The sequence below is a fragment of the Spinacia oleracea genome, chromosome 5 (genome assembly GCF_020520425.1).
Source record: "Spinacia oleracea cultivar Varoflay chromosome 5, BTI_SOV_V1, whole genome shotgun sequence".
NCBI lineage: Eukaryota > Viridiplantae > Streptophyta > Magnoliopsida > Caryophyllales > Amaranthaceae > Spinacia > Spinacia oleracea.
In genome coordinates, this window is record NC_079491.1 from 82,901,665 (window position 1) to 82,913,042 (window position 11,378).

Below are 11,378 nucleotides of genomic sequence, written 5' to 3' on the forward strand. Positions count from 1 at the left end.
ACTAGTAGTTCTGTTTCTTGAACTATGTGGACATGGCAATGTCATAATCATTTGCATAGATACTTACTTTGGGAAGACTAGTATCGGACAAGACCTATGAAACTTTACTGTAAGAGATGAAAATCTGTCATGAGTAAATTTCATTAAATTATTAGACACTAAATCCTCAATACCTGAGTGATTTGAGATTACTTGTTTGAGAACTGGTTGCTTTGACGTTGACCAACCGTCGCACCGTAAAAGGAGGCTATAAAGGCAACGCTCAGGTAATCACCTATCAAACGAAGTCTAATCTCAAGATCGCAAGATTGGGATTGTCCTCCCATAAATCGGGATGAGATGCTTAAAAGTTGTACAAGGCCACTCGGAGAGCTAGAAACTGTGAAATGCATGGCCGTGCTCGGATGAATCATAGGCTATGATTATCTGTTTATTTGATCAGTTGAACTCTGAAACCGAGGAACACCTCTGGACATAATAAGGATGACAACTCTTACCTTATGTTCAAGAGCAAGCATCGAGCGACAAAGGAATTAGGAAATGCACACTTGTCCCTAAGGACAAGTGGGAGACTGAAGGAAATAATGCCCTTGGTCCAAGTATGCATTCTATGTTAAAGTCTAATAAATGCGGTTCAGTATTAATTAACAAGTTAATAATTCAGTGAGATCAAGTGAGCTGAATGCCTAGCTAGAGGCCGCTTCAGTTCAAGTGGAATTAATGATATTAATCCACAGCTTACTCTTGACTGAACCCGTAGGGTCACACAAATAGTACGTAAACGGATCAAGTATTTAATGGCATTAAATACTCCATCTATGAATATTCGGAACCGACGGATCTTGGTTTCAGTGGGAGCTAAGATCGTCACAGGCAAGAAATGAATACTCCGGAAACGATGATATTGCCGGAAACGGAAATATGGATCGTATCGGAAATATGAATATTATCCAAGTCGTAGATGTTGCCGGAAACGGAAACATGGTACGTATCGGAAAATATTATTGGAAATGGAAATATTACCAGAATCGGAAATATTGCCGGAAACGGAAATATTGTCAGAATCGGAAATATTACCGGAATCGGAAAATAATTCCGGAAACGGAAATATTAAATATTTGTTCGAAACGGAAATTAATTCCGGAATCGGAAATATTAAATATTGTTCGTATCGGAAATAGATTCCGGAAATGGAAATTTAAACGGAAGCGTATCGTACGAATTAGCATCGGACGAGGCTTGCCGGACGAAGGCCCAGCACGAAGCTGGGGCCATCGCCCAGCAAGCATGCGCACCACAAGCCCAGCCAAGGCAGCGCCCAGGCCTACCGCAAGGCAGGCCCAGCGCGCGCCAAGGGCCACGGATGCGTGGGCCGTGCTGCGCGGGGCTGCTGCTCGCACGCGCATGGGCAGCCCTTGTGGCTGCCGTGTGTGTGTGAGTTTGTGCTCATGCGTGATTCCTGAATCTACAAGAGTCAGTGTATGATTAAATTTCTATTCCTAATTGGATAAATTAATTAAATAGAATTCATGTAGGATTCTAATTTCAATTAATTCGTATCCTACTAGGATTACGATTCCTTTTCCATAACTCTATAAATAAAGGCCTAGGGGTCATAATTTATACACAAGTTTCAAAGTATTCAAAAAGTGAGTTTTTGAGAGAAAATTAAAACACACATCTTGCTCATAAAGTGCCGAAATTTTCTAGTACCTTAAGGGCGATTCTAGTTGGTCAATCTTAAGGCGGATCCGGACGTGCTGTGGACTATCTACGGAGGGACGACACTTGGAGTCCTAAAAGACTTGTTCTTGTTCGGTTCGGGCGCAGCTAGGGAGGGCACGCAACAAAGAGTATGCATCTAAATTATGCTATATGATTATGTGTAAATAATATGTTGTCCTGGGTTAATGGTTGTTTCCGCATGATCTATGTAATGTCTTATGTATCATAACCTAACATATTATTCTCAACAACTGTTAGTCCACTTTTCTTAGGGACCACATGAATAGGACTTACCCATTGAGAATCAGAAATAGGATAGATCACATCCGCATTTATCCATTTAGTAATTTCCTTTTGAACAACTTCCCTCATTGAAGGGTTTAACCTTCGTTGAGTCTCTCTAGTGGGTTTAGCATTCTGTTCAAGAAATATTCTATGCATGCATAAGGTGGGACTAATGCCTTTTATGTCTGCTAAAGTCCATCATATTGCCTCTTTATAATTTTTAAGCACATTAAACAACTTTGCTTCTTGAATTTCATTTAATGAGCTTGAAATAATCACAGGCAATGTCTCATTAGAGGGAAAGGGTTTTAACTCTAAAATAGGTGCTTGCACAATAGAAGGAATCAATTTAGGCACAGATAAAGGCAAAGAAAAATCAGACTTTTCATTCACATCAACCACATCAGACGCGGCTACAACAGAAGAATAAGAAATTTCACGCATATAATCAGGAACATCATTTTCAAACAGTTTGTCACACCACTTATCAAATACATCTTGAGCCATCCAATCAAAAGCATCAAAATTATCTATAGAACTGACATTATTGATATTACTTGGGTATCTCATAGCATCAAAAATATTAAATTTAATCATTTCCCCATCAAATTCCATAGTTAAGTTACCCTCATGAACATCAACTTTAGTCTTAGAAGTTTTTAGGAATGGTCTACCAAACAACAGCGGAACACTATCGATTCTATCACCCATATCAAGAACATAAAAATCAGCAGGAAATACCAATTCATTCACTTGCACATGTACATCTTCTAAGACTCCTATTGGAAATGCGTTAGATCTATCAACTAACTGAATAACAATATCAGTTTTAGACAACGAACCCACATTTAAAGTATCCAGAAGGACGAAACTGTCTTTTGTTAGTACATAGTTCCTTAAGAAACTTTGCATAACGAGGTACTTGTTTAATGGCATCAAGAAAGGGAATATTGACTTCAATTTTCCTAAAGTTTTCTAGAATTTCATTGTCAAGACTCTCTTTCTTAGCTTTAGCAAATCGAGAAGGGAAAGGAGGCAATTCTTTAAAACGAGAAACAACAGAATCAGATTCGGTTTTACTCTTCCCTTCATTTTCTTTTTCATTGTCCTTCACAGTACCCTCACTTTCCACTCTTTCCCCTGATCCAACTTTAGGATTGACTTCTATCTCTTTTTCAACTTCATGACTTTTCATTTTAGGCCCAGTTAATACTTTACCACTCCTAAGTGTGATAGCTTTAACATGACCATTGGGATTAGGGATTGTTTGTGATGGAAGTTTACCTGATAGTTGAGTTTCAAGATTACTCAGAGAAGTGCAAATCTAACCTATTTGAGTGTCTATGTGATGAAGGCGCGTGTCAGTTTTCTTTTGATACTCAACACCCTGGTTATGAACTTGCCCTATTTGATTAGTGAGTTGTTTAACTAAGTCTTCTAGTGAAGGACCAGATTGGGGTGGATGATTAGGTTAACCATATTGCCTTGGTTGATTAGATTGTGGAAGTTGTGGTCTATTTCCAAAACTTAGATTAGGGTGGTCTTTCCAACCTTCATTATAAGTCTGTGAGTAAGGATCATATTTTCTTTGACCAGAATAACCACCTATAGCATTCACATCTTCAGATTGCAAGTCAGGGCATTTATCAGTAGGATGAGACTCATTATAGCAAATTCCACAAACTCTAGCTTTAGACTCGTTACTAGCAACAATTTTAGACACGAGAGTAGTTAAGGTAGCAATTTGTTGAGCATTTTCTTGTAATTGATTCAGAATACCACTTAAATCAACTCCATTTACTCTTTTAACATCATTTCTAGTACCATGTTGTTGGGTGTTTTGAGCCATATTAGAAATTAAATCCCTAGCTTGGGTTGGTGTTTTATCCACTAATGCCCCCCCACTCAAAGCATCTATCATAGCCCTATCAGTAGGCAATAGGCCTTCATAAAAGTATTGAATTAATAGTTGGTCACTAATCTGATGTTGGGGACAGGATGAACATAATCTCTTAAAACGTTCCTAATACTCATACAAGGAGTCATTATCATGTTGCCTAATGCCACATATCTCCTTCCTGATGGATCCAATTAGACTTGCTGGAAAGTACTTTCCTAGAAAAGTTGATGCCATAACATTCCAAGTCGTAATTGATCCAGCAGGAAGATCATACAACCAATCTTTAGCCAAATCTTGCAAAGAAAAAGGAAAAGCATGCAATCTAATATGATCTTGTTCAACTCCTTCAAGATTCATAGAAGAACAAACAACCTTAAACTCTTTTAAATGTCGATGAGGATTCTCACCTGATTTCCCATAGTATTTGGGAAGAAAATTAAGGAAACCTGAATTCAGTTTGAGGGGTTTGTCTAGCTCTGGAAACACAATGGACAGAGGATCATCACCCGTATTTGGGGCAGCCATCTCCTTCAAAGTTCGTTCACCCATTTTCGCTCCTTTTAGACTATCTTCTGTTGGTTTAACTTCCTCTGGTTTCACCTCTTCTGGTTGATCTATTTGAAAGGCGTAGATTAATCTCTCGTGACTTATGATGTTCACAGAATCGATATACTTCCTGATTCGCTTGAGTTTAGGATTAGGTGTTCCACCGCTCATTCACCTGAAAAGTAAAAACTTAAAAAGTTAATTACTATTCTCAAGATTTAAATGAATGGATTTAAAAAAAGAAACTGGACATTCTAAAAATCCTTATTTGTTGTTATAATTTAATCTTTCAGAATATGGGGTACAAAATATAAACTGAATACATAATGGATTTAAAACAGATAAAACATTCACAATCTTAATTATGGGGTGGTACGGTAGACCTGCAATATAATTCAACATAGAATCCTAGACAAATTCAAAAGTTCAGGATTTCGGGTCATAGAAATAACTCAATAAGAACATAACCCTTGGTGATACTTAGGATTCAAGAATAACCTTGTATTGATGCTTTTATACTTTCTGAAATCCCAAATTTATGTGAGAAAGGGATACAGAACGTTCAAGGAATTTAAATAAGACTCCTATCATGCCATTAAGTTAATGAAAGGCAGTAATGAAAGCAGGTAGCAGATTGCTATTTAGTTAAAGCCATTGCTTTATGTTAAAACAATACATTAGCTAACTGAGAAAGTGCCTTTAGTTTTAGTTGTCTTTTTGAAAATAAGAAAATAAACATGAGCTAGTTTTAGACTCATACTAAAAGATAAGACAAGCACTTGTTAATATTTAGAACAATCATCCTAATCATATCAGAGTTTTCACTTCGTACACAATGTTAAAACAAGATAATATCATGCAAAAAGAAAATTACGCAAACAAGACATTAATATGTTACTGTTATGTACTAGAAAATGGCAATTTCATTAAAACAAAGTTGCTTACAAAAATTAGCCAAAGTGAAAAAACGTAGAGTATATACATGTACTCACAAAAAAAGAAAAAAGAACCGGCTACCATAGAAATTACAAACTTGGCCCATAGCACAAGACAAATGCCTACATTCCAATTTTTCCTTTCACCTACTTTTATTAAAATAAAAAAAACAAAAACCACATATTAAGATATACAAAGACATATTAATTATAAATCTTGGTATAAATTATCTACGGCTAAACTGATATGATTTCACCAATACAGATCATCGCAAATACCGAAAATACGGTGTCAATTAGACCAAGCAGACAAATTCAGATTCTATAATTTCTCATTTTTAAATTCCAAAGGTTCCTAGATAATTCAACCCTTATAGCCATCTTCCAGTGAGCTAACCACAGTACAAGACACTTGAAAACTAGATATTAAAATAAAAACTAATAGCACCAGTCACTCAACAGAGTCAAAATGAACCAATTTAATTGCTTAAGAGCCAAAAAGGGGGAGTGTAGATGGAACTTATAAGTCACATAATAAGCTAATTAAGAAATACATACTTATATAAAGCATCCAGACCCCCCCCCCCCTTTTTTTTTGTGCTACGCAAATGTAAAATAATTATGTCATTAGGAATCATTTCAAGAACACTCAAATTCTTAAAAATATAGATACTAAGCTATAGAACCTGATACTAATGACATAATATAAACTAACTAGCAGGCATAAAACAACAAAAATAGAAAGGATTCAAGTAACTTACACACATTATTTAATTAGTTACTCATGGAAATTTGTATACGTAGTGCATGATTGAACCTTAGGTATAGCTATGAAGGAAGTTATTTACTGACTATACAAGTATATTTATAAAGGATTAAAGACTTTGACATTTAAATTAAAAATAGTCTCCCCGGCAACGACGCCAAAATTGATACGTGTCGTTTACCGTATTAAATTAAAAACCTATCTTAGACCTTTAAAAATATTAACAAGTAGTAAAAGGGTAAGAAATAGTCGATCCCACGAAGAGACTACTAATTTCTAACATCAAAGTTTAACTAATCAGAGTCTTAAAACCAAACCGACATAATCATAGGATACACAACTTATACAATTATTTACCTATTCACATAGAGGGAAGGGGTGTTTGAAATTCATACTAACAATCTAAGTGAACGTTAAATTACTAACTAAACAATTATTTACAAATGACAAGAAAACAAGCCCAATTGGTATGGTTTGATTATAGAGAAATCAGACAATTTAAAGTTCCTTCTTCCATGTACCAAAATCTTATTTAAAACTTCGTTTGGCAAATAGGTCGTGGATTTACCGTCGCGATAAATCCAACCCTAATAAACTTGTTTCATTAGAACAATTTATATACTTAATAAAATTAAAGTGATCCGCTCACTCCTAACAATACTAAGGTGTTTACTCTAAATAATCACTTAACGCCGCGTCAAGTAGTAATCTAGCATAGTCTAAATACTCTATACCTGTAATCGTGCAATATCACAAATATAAAGATCAAACACAAAAAGATGAATCCAACAATCATATAACTTGAATAAATACCAAACTCAATATTAATCATGAAATACTCAACGTTTTTCAAGTAAGACCACTCCATGAACATCAAAATTGAAAATTAAATCTGATTGTAATGAATTGTAAGTACAAAGAAACAATATAAAAACTCTTAATTGAAGGTAGAGAAGGAGAAAACTCATTAATTAGGAACTAGACCGATGCAGCAGCTGCCTTCCGGTCCGCCGTCAATGGAGATCGCTCACCTTCAATACTGTCAATATCAACAATCCAATCTCACAAACCCTCCTAATTTTTGCTGTGTTCCCTGTGTATTTCTTGAAGGTTTGAGTAGCAACTTTATAGGAGATAAACCCTAGTTTGAACGGAGATCTCGGAACCAGAAAATCACCCATGTGATGATTGAAATAACTGAGAACCGTGCTCCGAATTTGCAGCAGATATGCCGATCAGATCTTTAGAGGAGGAGTTTGTTACGCCCATGATAAATGTTTGACAAATTCAACTCCCTATTTGATGCCTCTAGCAGAAGCAATTTGAAAGGAGTTGAGAGTGATTGCTGATTTCTAGCGTGATGAAGAAGCATTAACTTGGGCTCTTTGTTTTCTCGGAGATGGAGCTGCGGTAAATGAAAGTAATGGGCTTTTGGAAGTTACTTTGTGTGCTCAAGGGAATTAATTACTCCGTAGTACTTAGCTTTCCCATTAATTTTCATTAATTCTCATGTGTAACCCAATTACCAAGAGTTGACTCTTTTTGTATTCTTCGATTCCCTTATTAATGTTGTTATCGTTAATGTCTCGTGTGCAACCAACGGGCCTGAAATTAGCACAGGTAACATAACCGAGTAATATTTAGGCTAATTTAACAATAAAATATAAAACAAAGAAAAATATACTTATAATTATTAAACGTAATTAAAGACCCAAAATGATAAATACAGGATTACTACATAGCTAAAATAAGGGAATAAATATATGGTAAATAATGCCCTTATCAATATATTAAAGATAGACTATCAGGACCAGTCCTGTGACTTCGAAATGTCTATCAAGTGAACTTGAATGTCAAAAGTTGAAAAATGGTCCCTGGTCGGAGTTTTCTACAAAGATGGACGCATAGAAAACGTTAGACGACTAGAATTCAAGATGACTAGTAGTTCTGTTTCTTGAACTATGTGGACATGGCAATGTCGTAATCATTTGCATATATACTTACTTTGGGAAGACTAGTATTGGAAAAACCTATAAAACTTTACTGTAGGAGATGAAAATCTGTCATAACTAAATTTCATTAAAATTATTAGACACTAAATCCTCAATACCTGAGTGATTTGAGATTACTTGTTTGAGAACTGCTTACTTTGACGTTGTCAACCGTCGCACCGTAAAAGGAGGCTATAAAGGCATCGCTCAGGTAATCACCTATAAAACGAAGTCTAATCTCAAGATCGCAAAATTGGGATTGTCCTCCCATAAATCGGGATGAGATGCTAAAAGTTGTACTAGGCCACTCGGAGAGCTAGAAACTATAAAATGCATGGCCGTGCTCAGATGAATCATAGGCTATGATTATCTGTTTATTTGATCAGTTGAACTCTGAAACTGAGACATAATAAGGATGACAACTCTTACCTTATGTTCAAGAGCAAGTATCGAGTGACAAAGGAATTAGGAAATGCACACTTGTCCCTAAGGACAAGTGGGAGACTGAATGAAATAATGCCCTTGGTCCAAGTATGCATTTAATGTTAAGTCTAATAAATGCGGTTCAGTATTAATTATGAAAGTTAATAATTCAGTGAGATCAAGTGAACCGTATGCCTAGCTAGAGGCCGCTTCAGTTCAAGTGGATTAATAATATTAATCCACAGCTTACTCTTGATTGAACCCGTAGGGTCACACAAATGGTACGTAAACAGATCAAGTATTTAATGGCATTAAATACTCTATCTAATCAATATTCGGAATCGACGGATCTTGTTTTCAGTGGGAGCTGAGATCGTCAAAGGCAAAGAAATGAATACTCCGGAAACGATGATATTGCCGGAAACGGAAATATGAATCGTATCGGAAATATAAATATTATCCAAGTCGTAGGTGTTGCCGGAAACGGAAACATGGAACGTATCGGAAAATATTATCGGAAATGGAAATATTGCCGGAATCGGAAATATTGCAGGAAACGTAAATATTGTTAGAATCGGAAATATTATCGGAATCGGAAAATAATTCTGGAAACGGAAATATTAAATATTTGTTCGAGACGGAAATTAATTCCAGAATCGGAAATGTTAAATATTGTTCGTATCGGAAATGAATTCCGGAATCGGGAAATTAATCGAAAGCGCGTCGTGCGAATTAGCATCGAACGAGCTTGCTAGACGAAGGCCCAGCACGAAGCCAGGCCCGCGTCCAGCAAGGCAAAAAGCGCACCACACACGCCCAGCCCAAGGATGCGCAAGGCCCACCGCAAGGCAGGCGCAGCGCGCACCAAAGGGGCAGGCAGCTCTTGGGCTTCGTGGCCGAGTGGGCTGCGTCGCTCGGGCTTCGAGCGCGCGCGCATGGCGCCCCTCTTTGGATGTTGTGCGTGCGTGTGTGTTTGTGTTCACATACGAAACCTAAAGCGTATAGGATTCGTTTGATGATTAAATTTCCTAATCCTAAAAAGATAAATTAATTAAATAAAAGTTCTGCTAGGATTCTAATTTAATTAATTCGTATCCTAGTAGGATTCAATTGCTTATTCCATGGCCTATAAATATGAGATCTAGGCTTATAATTTATAACGAGTTTTGAAGTATTCAAAGGTAAGAATTTGAGCAAAAATTCAGTCATACACTTGCCCATAATAGCCGAATATTTTAGTACCTTAAGGGCGATTCTAGTTGGTCAATCTTAAGGTAAGAATTTCAAAGGTAAGAATTTCCCGACGTGCTGTGGACTTTCTACGGAGGGACGACACTTGGAGTCCTAAAGACTTGTTCTTGTTCGGTTCGGACGCATCAAGGGAGGACACGCTACAAAGAGTATGCATCCTAATTATGCTAATTGTTATGTGGCAATTAATTTGGAATCCTGGCGTTTATGGTTTTTCCGCATGATTTATATTCATTTATATGTATCATAACTTAACACCACCCCTGGGGAGAACGAGAGGAGGGGGCAATATCTACAAGCCTAATGAAAGCGGGAAAAGAAGGAGTGACGCCGCTCAATGCACACTTGGCAATGAACCCAAAGATGTTTTCCCAAGAGTTAGGGGTCAGCTAAGCAAGACCAATGTCATACCCCTCCAAGACGTCCATCACAAAGGGATGTAGAGGAAATCTAAGACCCAATCTAAAAGCAGCTGTGTAGACAGCGACCTCACCCAGAGAAAGTTGGTCTACAGAATGATGAGGACGTGGACATTTAAAACTAAACCCTTGAGCAGGAGTAAGAAGCGCTCGAAGTCGCGTCCCTGCTCTCTCAGATACCTCAGCCATTTCATGCTGGGAAAGATGTCAGAAGGAAACAAATCAACATCTTCTTTTCCCCGAACCATGGGAGGAAGGTTTTATGCAAACTCCTCGTCAGAAGAGCTAGAGGAGTCATCCTCAGGAGGAATACGAGGACGGCGAGCCACGCTCTTCCTTCCCCTTGAAGAACGTGCCGCCCTTATCGCCCTGTCTCCTGAATGATGGGAGGAGCTGACTCCACCCCTTATTTCCCTAGGACGGGCTAGAAAAAGGAACCCTGTTGTCCCTCTCTCGTGGCGCTGCCCATGCACCCACATTGGCTGTTTGCCTAATTCGAGCCATGCCATCCTGCATAAGGAACAGGACGTCTGACTTTAGCGAAAGGAAAGGAAAAAGAGTGTCGCAACTAACAGGACGCCTCCCCAAGAAATCGTAAACATAAAGGAAAATCCATAAACATGCAGAAACAAGAAGTCGATAAAAATGCTTACCAAAGAGTGATCAAACTGACAGAAAGGCTGAACAAAATCGTACAAGCTCCAAGAACACTGAATGAAGAATCCAAGAACACCAAACGAAAGCACAACAAATCTTTGACAAAAAAAAATTCGCTTTCTCTCTCTACGAAATCACTTTGAAATAACAAAAGGAAAATGAGAGATTTCTGAAGGTTTTAAAGGGGGAATTTCAAGCTCTGAAAAACAACCACACGTGGCACTCCACCATGTCAAGCAGCCTACCCCACATAGGCGAGGGGCACCCTCCTTGAGGGGAAAATGATGTGGCCTGGAGAGCGCCACCTGGCCGTACTATGATAGCCTAGAAAGAAGGCCCAAAGGCCCACCGCGAATCGTCTCATAAACTCACATACACCTCCAGGTCCAAGGCCCATCAGTAGGTCATGAGACCCATCTGCTCAGGAAGATCCTGATGCGCTATACCCAAAAAGCCCTAACGCTCAAGAGGCCCACCAGG

The 11,378-nt window shown here is 37.9% G+C and overlaps 1 protein-coding gene across 2 annotated transcripts in view; it reads right to left on the reverse strand.

Annotated features, from left to right (window-relative positions):
- Nucleotides 1-7,570, reverse strand: part of LOC130461964 (uncharacterized) — a 31,708-nt gene extending 24,138 nt beyond the window's left edge. Inside the window, exons 1-2 of one of the 2 annotated variants that reach the window (XM_056830284.1) lie at nucleotides 7,189-7,570; nucleotides 4,318-4,631 (exon numbers count right to left, since the gene is read on the reverse strand). The gene's annotated coding sequence lies outside the window, so the exon portion shown is untranslated. Of the gene's footprint in view, nucleotides 1-4,317; nucleotides 4,632-7,141 lie in introns of both variants that reach the window. The other variant, XM_056830283.1, reaches the window with a different exon arrangement.
- Between the last annotated feature and the right edge of the window lie 3,808 nt (nucleotides 7,571-11,378).